This window comes from Rhincodon typus, chromosome 2 (genome assembly GCF_021869965.1).
Source record: "Rhincodon typus isolate 14 chromosome 2, sRhiTyp1.1, whole genome shotgun sequence".
Lineage (NCBI taxonomy): Eukaryota > Metazoa > Chordata > Chondrichthyes > Orectolobiformes > Rhincodontidae > Rhincodon > Rhincodon typus.
This window is the reverse complement of record NC_063333.1, coordinates 117,414,275-117,427,267: the sequence shown is the minus strand read 5'-3', so window position 1 is coordinate 117,427,267 and position 12,993 is coordinate 117,414,275. Positions and strand designations below refer to the sequence as shown.

Genomic DNA, 12,993 nt, shown 5'->3' with positions numbered 1-12,993 from the left:
GGTTCTTTTTTCACAAAACCACTGACAGTTCCTCAAGGGACATCAACTAAAAGCCTTCGCAGATCTGGAGCTCCAGGGAGGTAAACACACAAATGACATAGGACAGCATTTTGGCAGCCAACAAACAAAAACACGTAAGAACCAGATCACAAAGTGTTAACAGTTAGTTCAGAGACTGGACACTTGAAGAATTCACATCCAGACAGAAAAGATATATTACCTCAATCAAACACAAAAGCTAGTCTCTCTCTCCTACAATTTGTGAACATTTTCTTCCTTTACTTGTAGTGACAGTGATATGTCTAAATAGTTTTATATCCAATGATTTACACTCCTGATCCAACAAATGTAGTAAACCATAATGACATTACAAAGGTAGATATGATTACCTTCTATTCAACAATTGTCACGTTATCCCAGCTTTCTCCAGTCCAGTCCTGCTTGTGGGTGCCCACTGTCAGAAGTCCATCTCTCAGGACTTGTGGCTACATGGAATGGTAGCTACTAGCTAACTTTCAACAATCTAACAGGTCATGACTATGCCCCATAGCTCCACAGAACTAATTTCCATCTACCACCCTTTGATATAGTGTGGACCAGAGGAACGACTAAATTAATTCACTCAACACCCAAAGTCCACTCATCACTGGAAGTGTTCATTGTAGGTCTCTCGGTCTCTCTCTCTCTCAATCAGCTGAAGCTAATAAATGAGCACACCTTTTTTATTGGATTCATCTTCCAAGTTTCGCCCACTTGTTCTGCTGGACAGTGACTAACTTGAGCTGCCTCTGCCAGCACTGACTTCTACTGTTTTGTTGTGGTCAGCGCAGCAGTCAAGGTACCGTTCACCACCTCCTTTAAGTTTCGCACCTCCCAAGATGACATACAGAGGCTGGTCAGCAGAATCCACCCCTTCCGGGTGACACCTTTGGTTTGCTTTGGAAATCTACTTCCTCCAGACAGTCCTTCTTGGCATGGAGTAGCCCCTTGGGATTTTGCTCCAAATTCCCCAAACTGCAGAGGCGCCAACCCAGCCGAACCCATCATTGGAGGATCATTGTAGGACACGGCATGTTTTCCCAGCCAGAATCTGCTTGCAGCACCAAGTGTATTGTTAGGCTGAAAGTGCCTAATGGGTTCTTAAAGATCTGATCACAATTAATACAAGAATGTGTTAATGCACTTTAATATGAAGCAAATTTATTTGTTTAATCTACTTAATATCTATTAGAGATCTATTAAAGACGTATGCAAATTAATGAGTGAATCTACTAGCTTAAACTACATAATATACATATCCTGGACCCAAAACATTAACTCTGATTTTTTTTCTTCACAGATACTGCTGGACCTGCTGAGCTTTTCCAGCAACTTCAGGTTTTGTTCCTGATTTACAGCATCCACAGTCCTTTCAGATTTTATTCAGTAATTAGCTCACTGCCACATCTAATCTAGGCATGAGATAGTAGGAACTGCAGATGCTGGAGAATCTGAGACAACAAGGTGCAGGGCTGGATGAACACAGCAGGCCAAGCAGCATCATAGGAGCAGAAAGGCTGACGTTTCGGGCCTAGACCCTTCATCAGAAATGGGGGAGGGGAAGGGGGTTCCGAAATAAATAGGGAGAGAGGGGGAGGCAGATAGAAGATGGATAGAGGAGAGGATAGGTGGAGAGGAAACAAACGGGTTGAAGCGGCGGGGATGGGGCCAGTAAAGGCAGGGGTAGGGGGGAGGGTAGGGAGGGGATAGGTCAGTCTAGGAAGGACGGACAGGTCAAGGGGGCAGGATGGGGTTAGTCGGTAGGAGATGGGGGTGCGGCTTGAGGTGGGAGGAGGGGATAGGTGGGAGGAAGAACAGGTTAGGGAGGCGGGGATGAGCTGGACTGGTTTTGGGATGCGGTAGGGGGAGGGGAGATTTTGAAGCTTGTGAAATCCACATTGATACCATTGGGCTGCAGGGTTCCCAAGCGGAATATGAGTTGCTGTTCCTGCAACCTTCGGGTGGCATCGTTGTGGCACTGCAGGAGGCCCAGGATGGACACGTCGTCTGAGGAATGGGAGGGGGGAGTTGAAATGGTTCGCGACTGGGAGGTGCAGTTGTTTATTGCGAACCGAACGTAGGTATTCTGCAAAGCGGTCCCCGAGCCTCTGCTTGGTTTCCCCGCTGTAGAGGAAGCCACACCGGGTACAGCGGATGCAGTATACCACATTGGCGGATGTTCTAGGCATGCCTGCCTTGAGCAAGTTCTGCTCCTCTCTCCAACGGGATTTCTGTTCCAATCTTTCTTTGTGTTCACCAACATTAATTTCACTGTCACTCCTGGTTTTTGACCAAGTATTTGCTAAAACTCGTTTCCACAGCCATATCACATTCCTCAGTGACTGTCTCCGGCTCAGACTCACCCCATGTGGATTCCAACTGAAGTTTCATCTCTCATGTTATGAATCCTCCCAGGATCACAGATATCTCCAGGACATTCAACGTTCCATGAACAGCTGCTCTCACCACATCCTGTGATCCACACTCAGTGCCATGCAGCATCACATGCACACTCTCAACCTGTCTCTCCAACAGCATCGCAATACATTGGCTCAGAGCTGCACCACTCCACAGTTCCACTTCATCCTCCAGCTCCTTCATCATGCTAACAAGCAACCTTTTCTTTTCCTTTCAGGCATATAGGCCCACAAGATGTAACAACTCCAAGATTCCCATGGCCCTCTGGAACCTTCCTCTCTCCCCTTCCCTCTGACTCCATCCCCTCTCCCAACCTCCCCTCCTGTCAGCTATTCACCATCCCTCCTAACCTTCTGCTCTCCGATCCTGAACATTCTGTACTCAGCGAACGCCTCAGCTTTATTCCTCTGTGTCCCCATCTTAACAAATAAAAAAGCAGTTCAGAGGAAGGGTCACTGGACTCGAAATGTTAACTGTGATTTTTTTTCTTTACAGATGCTGCCAGACCTGCTGAGCTTTTCCAGCAACTTCTGTTTTGTTATTGAGAAGTAACCATTGAGTTTATTCCATGATGAGGAATATCGCAGTAAACCATATTCTGAATCAAGTTATGGAACTAGTGCGCATACTCACATTATTGGAGTTGTTTCTTCCAGTCAACTTAAGCATGTGGTCCAACTTTTTCATGTGAAGAGCTATACTTCAATTTTTTCTCACTCCAGGGGACCAATGAAAAAATTTTAATAAGAGACACAACATTAATTTTTTAAAAAATAAACGCTATAGCAAGAAAGAAATAATTCTAAAACAATAGTAATTATTAAAATATTCATTCAAATGTACCATGTAGTAGAGGTAACCAATAAAACCTTTTATGTGTTTTTGCTTCAGAAGCAGCTAGAAAAAGACTGGCCTCTAAAACCTGAACACCATGGAAATGAAGAGGAGGGCCCGACTAAAGAGATAACAAGGTGTAGAGCTGGATGAACACAGCAAGCCAAGCAGCATCAGAGGAGCAGCAAAGCTGACGTTTCGGGCCTAGACCCAAGAAACGTCAGCCTTCCGGCCCCTCTGATGCTGCTTGGCCTGCTGTATTCATCCAGCTCTACACCTTGTTATCTCAGATTTTCCAGCATCTGTAGTTCCTACTATCCCCGCCCAACTAAAGAGTTGGGTTTATCTAATACCAGTCCTGTGTTCACCACTCATGGCATATGCTCTAAGATGGAGTCAGTGGAACTCGTATGGAAATCGGGAGTTGGAACCTAAATCTTCCTCACCTCCTAGACAGGTTTATTTTTTGGGAGGGGTGGTGTGGGGAGGGGATGAGATGGGTAAGGATTTCCGTGTGTCTGATTCGCATTCAGTGTTAGGATTCACATGCATTCTTTCTCTCACACACTTCCGGTCTCACGCACACACCTTTTTCACACATGCACATAGATACTCTCTCTCTTTCCCAGATTCCCTCCCTCATTCGCTCCGTCTCTGTGTGAGATTTGAACATTTTATCCCGAGGACTTTGGGGCATCCTCTCACTCATTTTATTTCACTGCACTGTCCCAGCTGTCCTGAGCAGGCAATGTTGTTAGCAATGCTGCTCCTCGTGCCCTCGCCGATTCTGCATTAACACTTTATGCCCCTTTATGGATCTGGCCTGAAGTAGAGAGAGAAAGAAGCCGGTGGAAAGAGAAGCCACTCACCATACTGTTTGCTGCTCCTCCAATCATAGGCTGCTTATTTTGTTTTATTATTTATTTATGGGATGTGGATATTGCCAGCGTTTATTACGGTCCTTAGCTGCCCTTGAGAAGGTGGTATTAAGCTGCCTTCTTGAACCACAATAGTCCATGTGCTGTAAGTAGACCCACAAACCGTTAGGGAGTGAAGAAACAGTGACGTATTTCTCATTCAGGAAGGCTTTGCATGAAGCTGCGCAGCCCAGATTTGGAAATTCCGTGAAGCGCATTTTCCAAAACTATTCAACTCATGCCTTCATTGTCTACAGCAGACTGTCATGTTGCATTAGAATTCACTTTCTCATTTTTGACTTTTTCCACAAATTACAAAGGGGACAGTTGCCTGATTAAAAGATCCTTTGTGTTTGGAAATTTTCGGATGGGGATTAAAAAGAGCAATGACCTTCAGATGTAAAATTCATTCTCAAGCACTTTATCAGTTTACATGCTATGTAACATCTGCTAATAATGTCGCGCGCGCGCGCACACACGACACACACCCTCAAAACAGAGAATTTGATAGCTAGAATGTAATAAAGACGAAAAACTCTGAACATAATGCAAAGAATGGATAGGATTGCAAAATTTCTATAACACCATAAGTCTACATTAAAAATTCGCCGTTTTTGTCCAAACATTTTTAATATGCACTCGCCCTCTCTCACAGTCTTGGACGCTTTTTTCTGCTGAATTATTCCTGATTTAGAAGTCATGCCATGTCTTCGGATTAGTCACTGCAATCAGATGCAGAATAAACCATTTCATTGGGAACACAGTCTAAGAATAGGAGTTGACACAGCTTAAATACTCAACATCCTAGGCTGTGAGATGCAGTAAAACTGTTTTTGATATTTTCAGTGATATGGAGAGTGATGGCATTTTCAACTATGTCTGTGATAGTCCAGAGTACGTTAACTTGGTGACTTGTGCTTAAGGTCATAAAATAAGCAGAAGAATTTGTTAGGGTTATGGTACAGTAAGCAAATGATCAGTGGAACTTATGAGGAATGTAACTGAGGTAGTAAAATGATTATAGAGATGGAAAAGAGCTATGTAGATTTTGCTGGGCTCAAGTTATTATGCCTTTATTTTTATGCCTTTTTGTACTATGATTTATTGGCAATTACCTTAGATTTAGAGAAGGACAATAAAATTTGTAGCAGATGTTGAGTGAGCCACTGTGTAGTCACACTCATAATGGAATTATTATGTATGTTACCTCGGTAAAGACTTAATCCTGCATTATCCCAATTGTATGTTGTGTATACCTGTGTAATAAGACAAATTTGAAGAAGAATGCAATTCAAAATTTATATGAACTCAAAGCGGTTTTTGAAATTATGTTAAATTTGTTTTTCAGAGTTGTTTTGAGGTTTAGGGTGATTGCTTGAAGCTAAATAATCTGGCTGTTTCACCCTTCCCCAGTCAGTGTCCACCTTTGACCAGGCAGATTTCTACTCCTGATCTGCCTCCTTGTCCCGTGTCCATTATATTCCAGCTTCCCTCCCTTGGACATCCTCCAACCTCTAAACAACTCAGGATGCTGCCACTTGCTGCATAAAAGAACCCTACTCCATCCCACTGACCGCCCCTAAACTTCCTAACTACCCCCCATAGCCCACAATCCCCATCTCCACCCAAAACTTCAGCTGGGAGAGATTGTCTGTTAATAAGCATGCATTACAAGTAAATGAATACAAAAGGGCTTATAGGTGCTTGCTGTCAGGGCCCTCAAACCTGCTTTAAAGTTCAGAGATGTTAACTGCAAACTTTGACCTCTCAGTGAGAAATCTGATTTTTGGTTTCTTGTACAATTAAATTCTCTCACTCACTTGGTTCCTGTTTTTGACAGCAGCACCAGATTCCACACCAGGAGAGTGGCCACTGCTCCCTTCATTATCTAATTTGTCTTTGATTTCAGAGCCTTGTAGCTGCCAGTGTTCCAATAGTGACACAAGGTAGAGAGCATGATCAGCTAAATGCCTCTTTGGTTCATTGGGCACTGACGACAACAATTCATTTAACTTTCTGATACTGTGGAAAGTGGGATGAACAGAATCAGGCTGACAGGGTGAGAGATAGTAGGAACTGCAGATGCTGGAGAATCCGAGACAACAAGGTGCAGGGCTGGATGAACACAGCAGGCCAAGCAGCATCATAGGAGCGGAAAGGCTGACGTTTCAGGCTTAGACCCTTCATCAGAAAAGGGGGAGGGGAAGGGGGTTCCGAAATAAATAGGGAGAGAGTGGGAGGCGGATAGAAGATGGATAGATGAGAGGATAGGTGGAGAGGAAACAAACAGGTCGAAGAGGCGGTGATGGGGCCAATAAAGGTGAGTTCTGGCCAGTGTTCTGGCCAGTCACGAACCATTTCAACTCCCCCTCCCATTCCTCAGACGACATGTCCATCCTGGGCCTCCTGCAGTGCCACAACGATGCCACCTGAAGGTTGCAGGAACAGCAACTCATATTCTGCTTGGGAACCCTGCAGCCCAATGGTATCAATGTGGATTTCACAAGCTTCAAAATCTCCCCTCCCCCTACCACATCCCAAAACCAGTCCAGCTCGTCCCCGCCTCCCTAACCTGTTCTTCCTCCCACCTATCCCCTCCTCCCACCTCAAGCCGCACCCCCATCTCCTACCGACTAACCACATCCCGCCCCCTTGACCTGTCCGTCCTCCCTGGACTGACCTATCCCCTCCCTAACCCCCCACCTACACTCACCTTTACTGGCTCCATCCCCGCCACTTCGACCTGTTTGTTTCCTCGTCACCTATCCTCTCCTCTATCCATCTTCTATCCGCCTCCCACTGTCTCCCTATTTATTTTGGAACCCCCTTCCCCTCCCCCATTTCTGATGAAGGGTCTAGGCCCGAAAAGTCAGCCTTTCTGCTCCTATGATGCTGCTTGGCCTGCTGTGTTCATCCAGTCCTGCACCTTGTTGACAAGGTGAGAGTCTGCCTGTGAATCTTCCATTTCCCGTGGAGAATGTGAGGTTAGTATAATTTTTAGTAATTTTGGAGATTAGTGACATAGGTCATGACTGGACATTGCCAATGAACCACACACTGATTGAAGGAGTAAAAAAAAGCTACAGAATGTGGAAAAATATTAAAGTTAATCAGGCCTTTCATAACATATGCATTTTGGAAAAGAGCAGTTAGACATTTGAGATGTAAGACAGTGTTCGGGGGAAAAAGAAGAATATACAGCAAAAATTCACAATTGTGAAAGAAAGGCTATGTTTTCAACAAGTTCACTTTTCAATTGATAACAAGAAAATGTGCTGACTTTTGTTTTTGGTTTCAAGAATGTGGGTGAAAATTGGACAGTTGTTTGATCTTTTAATTTTAAATATTCTTAAAAGAAAATATCTATGTTGTTTTGCAATGTCAGCATTATCCACTGTTTGATTTCCACACAAAAAGCTATTTAAACTTCTGTCATCTTTGATGTTGTAAGCATTAAGTGTTTTAATTAATGCCTTTTTCTTTAAGCATGAACTTTGTCAAGTTTAATTAATTTCTCTACATAAGGATTTATGGATACTATTTTTGAGAAATTTACTTATGTTTTTGGATTTGAAATGATATAAGCTATGCAAGTATTCCTTGGGCTTGTGATTTCTGAATATCTCATAAAACTTGGCTTTCATGGCCCAGTACAGAGTCAGGATTTGAAATTTATCTATTAGTATGAAAGTGTGATTGCATGCCTAGAATTAAGGAAAACCTTGGATTACATTTTGAGTTAAAGATGCTAGTGGGCATTTATTTTGACTCAGGGTTGCTTGTGAAGTTGTCAAATATAATTTTTTTTCTCTGAAACAGTTAAAAGTTTGTGTGGGAATACCTCAGAACCAACAGCCCATTGGAAAGTCAGAATGATCTAAAGTGATGCAGAAGGGGAGTTAGAAATTTGATTATGTTGAGAGGCCATTGAAGTACTCTACAAACAGCACCTAGATGGATACATGAATAGGAAGGGTTTAGACAGATGTGGGTCAAATGCTGGCAAATGGGACTAGATTAATTTAGGATATCTGGTCAGCATGGATGAGTTGGACTGAAGGGTCTGTTTCTATGCTGTGACTCTAAAGGGTTTATGAGGATGAATTGAAAGATTTGGATGCTTGACTGGACCTCGGCATGCCCTTCACCATTTATATCATTATGTTGTAGCTAGTGCTTGTCACTACTCCTGCCGGGAGATCTGCTGCCATCCTTGTCTGTCCATTGCCACCCTCACACATCCATTGAATTCAGTGTCTTATGCCTAGGTTGATCCTCTTATTGTTCCTCTTTTCTCTGCTGTCTAGAAATGACCTCTGTATTTCTCAGCCAAATGGCCAAAATACTGACATTTTCTTTTCTGGATGTCACTTTATAGAATGTATTATTCTTGCAATCTCAGATACCTTGGTCATTTAGCTTATGGTCTGTATCTGAAATTTGTAGCATACTTCCTAGCATCCACATTTCAAAGGCCTCTATTTTTTTCCAAAAGATATTTACTTATTGTCCAGACTTCTGAGGCACATAGGAATGTGGATAGAATAAAGCACCTTATGGGGTTTTTTTTATATTGCAAACATTAGTTTTCTTGTTAATGCATGCCTTTGCTGACCAACAAACTACACTAAGCCCATTTACCTGCACCTGGTCTATAGCTTACTATGCCTTGGCATTTTAAGTGCTCATCCAGATTCTTATTAAATGTTGCAATAGTACCTGCCTTCACCACCCTCGCAGGCAGCATGTTCCATATTTCTACCACCCTCTAGGTGGAAAATATTTTTCCTCACATCTCCTCTAAACCACTTACTCCTCACCTCAAACTTATGCCCTTTGGTCTTAGACACCTCATTAACGTTTGTAAAACGAGGTTACAACCAACATTCCCTCAATACCGTGCGGCAGCTCTGAGGTTCCTCTGAATTTCTGCACACGCTGATCGGAGTGCCAATGCGTTGACTTCAGGTTTCAGTAGGAGATCCACCCACCATAAAAGAAAATTAGAGGGAGTATTATAGACAAGATAAGGCAAAAACCCAGGAAAGAACATTTCTGTTTATTGTACAAAAATAACATATAAACCATGTACATGTATGTGATTGCGGGGATATAAAGGTTGATGATATTTCTATACTTATAGCATAGAGATCGGACAGAATGGGACAGAGCTGAGTGGAGCCAGACTAAGTATCAGACAGAGTTCTGTTTTACCAGCTTAAGACAGACTCTCTTGCTCAGGTTGTTTGAATAAACATGAAGTTAACCTGCATTTTTGGAGGTACTCAATAATCTATCAGAAAATTACCACAAAAATTGTTGACTGCCTATATGAAGTAGTAATGACTGCGAACCGCCTAAAAGCAACATTGTCATCAGAGATAGTAAGAACTGCCGATGCTGGAGTCAGAGATAACAGTGTGGAGCTGGAGGAACACAGCAGGTCAGGCAGCATCAGAGGCGCAGGAAAGCTGACGTTTCAGGTCGGGAAGTGGGATACACGGAAGTTTGGTTGCTTGGCTTTACATTTGAGTAGCTGGGAGAAGCAGCAGTCTTTAAGTTACATTGGCACTGGGATACATTAGATTGTGACTGATGGATATTTTAATGGAAAATAGAATCCCTACAGTGTAAGCAGGCCCATCGAGTCTACACTGACCCTCTGAACAGCATCATATCCAGACCTACCCTGCTACCCTGTCCCTGTAACCCTGCATTTCTCATGGCCAATCCACCTAACCTCCACATTTTTGGACTGTGGGAAGAAACTGGAGCACCAAGAGGAAATCCATGCAGACACAGGAAGAATGTGCAAACTCCACACAAACAAACAGTCACTCAAGGATGGAATCAAACCCGGGTCCCTGGCGCTGTGAGGCAACAGTGCTAACCACTGAGCCACCTTGACACCCATCAGTAATGGGAGCTGTACTGGCAGTTATAGAAATATGCGAATGGCAACTATGATTCTGACCTTGACAGGCTTTTCAAAGAGGTTATGAAAGGAACAATTCAGTTAGAAACAGTCCAGAATAAGTTAGTCCATGGTACCCATCTGTGCACTTTACAATCGGATAAAGAACTTAAAAAGCTGTAGGAATTAGTAAATGAGCTGCAAGGGTAAAAATGATTGGCAACAGGAATGTAATATCTACATTCCGCTACATACAACACAAGAAAAAACCTGGAGGTAGACCCAATGTTATGACTAGACAAACTGAATATTGATGTTGAGATGGATCATAAACCAGACCTCTCCCCTAAATTAGCTAAAATTAAAACATGCCAAGCAGAAATCTGAGAACAGACAGAGCTAAGAACTGCTATCTTGCAAAACAAGACAGGTAACCTTGGGAGCATAGCTGTGTGCATCCCTCACTGTTCCATTTCTATGCAGTGAGACAGAGCTAGTGTGTAAAGACACCCAGGAAGTGGGAGGGATGGGTAAAGGGGTAGGACCCTTAAGCATAGCTATGGAAAAGATTGACAAGTCCCTTTCCCCCACTTTGGTTAAAGAAGCCCCTGTGAAAATTGGATTGTATTCACACAGTTCTCATGACTGTTGCAAGGAAAACATTCCTAACATTTGACTGAAGACTGTCCTAAAACATAGTCTGAAAGCATCGTCAATTCAAGTCTTTCAAATCTTATTTCATTGAAAGTTTAAAAAATGATTTTCTTTTAAAGTACTGCAGAAAAGATCATGTTGTGGAAAAAAAAAGGTTTTGGCTTGTTCTCAAAACATAGATATGCCGCATTTTGGAAGGCATCCAACTTTTGTGTTGAGAAATATTTACCCACCCTCCTGCAAGAATGTGACCAAGACTCCCATAACTATCTGGACTACACCTCCTCTCACCCACCCTCCTGCAAGAATGTGATCCCTTACTCCCAATTCCTCCACCTCTGCCACATCTGCTCCCAAGATGGAGCATTCCACTCCCAGACATCCCAGATGTCCTCCTACTTCAAGGACCGCAACTTTCTCCCTCTATTGATTCAAAATGCAGTCAACCACATCTCTTGCATTTCCCACACTTCTGCCCTCAAACCCCCTCCCCTCAACAAAAATAAAGACAGAGTCCCCCTGGTCCTCACATACCACCTCACCAAACTCTGCATCCAGTGTATCATCCTCCGCCACTTCTGCTACCTGCAATCCGATCCCACAACCAAAAAGAGATATTTCCTCCCCAGCCCTATCTGCCTGTACAGGGACTGCTCACTCTGCAAGTCCCTTGTCCACCCCACATACCCCACTAACCCCACCACAAAGTACCTTTCCCTGCAACTGCAGGAAGTGCTACATCTACCCCTATACCTCCCCCCTCACCTTCATTCAAGGCCCAAAGCAAACCTTCCATATCCGACAGAGGTTCACCTGTACATCCTTCAACCTAGTTTATTGTATCCGTTGCTCCCGATGTGGTATCCTCTATGTCAATGAGATCAAGTGCAGACTTGGGGACCATTCTGTGGAGCATCTGCACTCTGTATGTGATAATCAACACCACCTTCTGGTCGCTAACCATTTTAATCCCCCTCTGACTCCTTTTGATGATATGTCCATCCTGGGCTTCTTCCAGTGCCACAATGGATACCACACAAACTGGAGGAGCAACCCCTCATATTCTGCCTCGGGAGCCTACTGTCTGAACATAGAATTCACCAGTTTTAAAATCTCCCCAACCCCAACTTCTTCCCACATTCACATGTCCCTTGCATCCCTGTTTCCTTGACCTGACACAACCTGGTCCATCTTCTTCCCCACCTATCCGCCCTACCCTTCCCACCGACCAATCTCCACCACCTCCTACCTGCATTCACCTCATCATCCCACCTACCTTCCCCCAGCTCCACCCCTCCTCCATTTATTCCCCAGCTCCCTTCCCCCTCCCTATTTCTGAAGAAGGGTCCCAACCCGAAACGTCAGCTTTCCTGCTCCTCTGATGGTGCCTGACCTGCTGTGTTCCTCCAGCTCCACACTGTATTGACTCTGAATCCAGCATCTGCAGTTCTTGCTATTTCCTTGTCTGTATACTTGTTTCATTTTAAGGTGGAATTAAAAAATAATAATAAAAGTTTTCTTTAAGACAATAAAATTTTGAAAACATAGTTTGCAATTATCAGAAGGTTTCAACTTTTTTTTTTAAGCAGACTATATGAAAGTACAATATGAGATCACCTGGTGACTTCTGCTCTGTTCCTTCTCAGAACAACTTTTTAAATCTTACCACACACACCTTTTGTGTTGTGAAATGAGAGACTTTGGACAGGACTAAATTTGGATTTCTAAATTTACAAACATGTTTGGACATTATTAACCTATTGAGCTTCTTCTATAGCCAAAGTGTCTTTTGTTTTTGCATTTTAAAATAAGTTTCAAAAGCACAATGAGGGCCCTGGAAGACTTGCTGCGATTAAATATTTAAAGTCAATCAGCTTTGTTGTGTGAAAGGAAAAGTAAAGTAATAAAAGTTGTAAGAAGTTGTATATAAGCTATTTGAAGAAAGTTAGTTTAAGGTAGAAGTTTTAGATAAATTGTTAATTTCAGCATTTTTAGATTGAATTGACAAGTTTGAAATTTCATTTTCTGGCCAAAATGAATTTCTAAATATTAGTCTTACATGTCAGTAAATTTTAATTCAAAATTATAAGGTTTGCTCAGATCAAGTGTTTATTAAGGTGAATTAGTACTTTAGAGAAAATAAGGAGCACTGTGAATTTTGAAACAAAAGATATCAAAATTCAACAAAGAATTGTTGAGACCATCACTATTTTTCTT

General features: G+C 42.8%; 1 long non-coding RNA gene across 2 annotated transcripts; it reads right to left on the bottom strand.

Annotated features, from left to right (window-relative positions):
• Window positions 1–706: 706 nt before the first annotated feature.
• Window positions 707–11,103, bottom strand: LOC125485318. 2 transcript variants are annotated; one of them, XR_007264052.1, is made up of 4 exons: window positions 9,029–11,103; window positions 4,161–4,312; window positions 3,091–3,173; window positions 707–1,148 (listed from the first exon to the last, which is right to left on the bottom strand). It is a non-coding gene; the product is annotated as an uncharacterized LOC125485318 (long non-coding RNA). The 2 variants fall into 2 exon arrangements; XR_007264051.1 differs by lacking the exon at window positions 9,029–11,103 and having other exon boundaries at window positions 4,161–6,353.
• Between the last annotated feature and the right edge of the window lie 1,890 nt (window positions 11,104–12,993).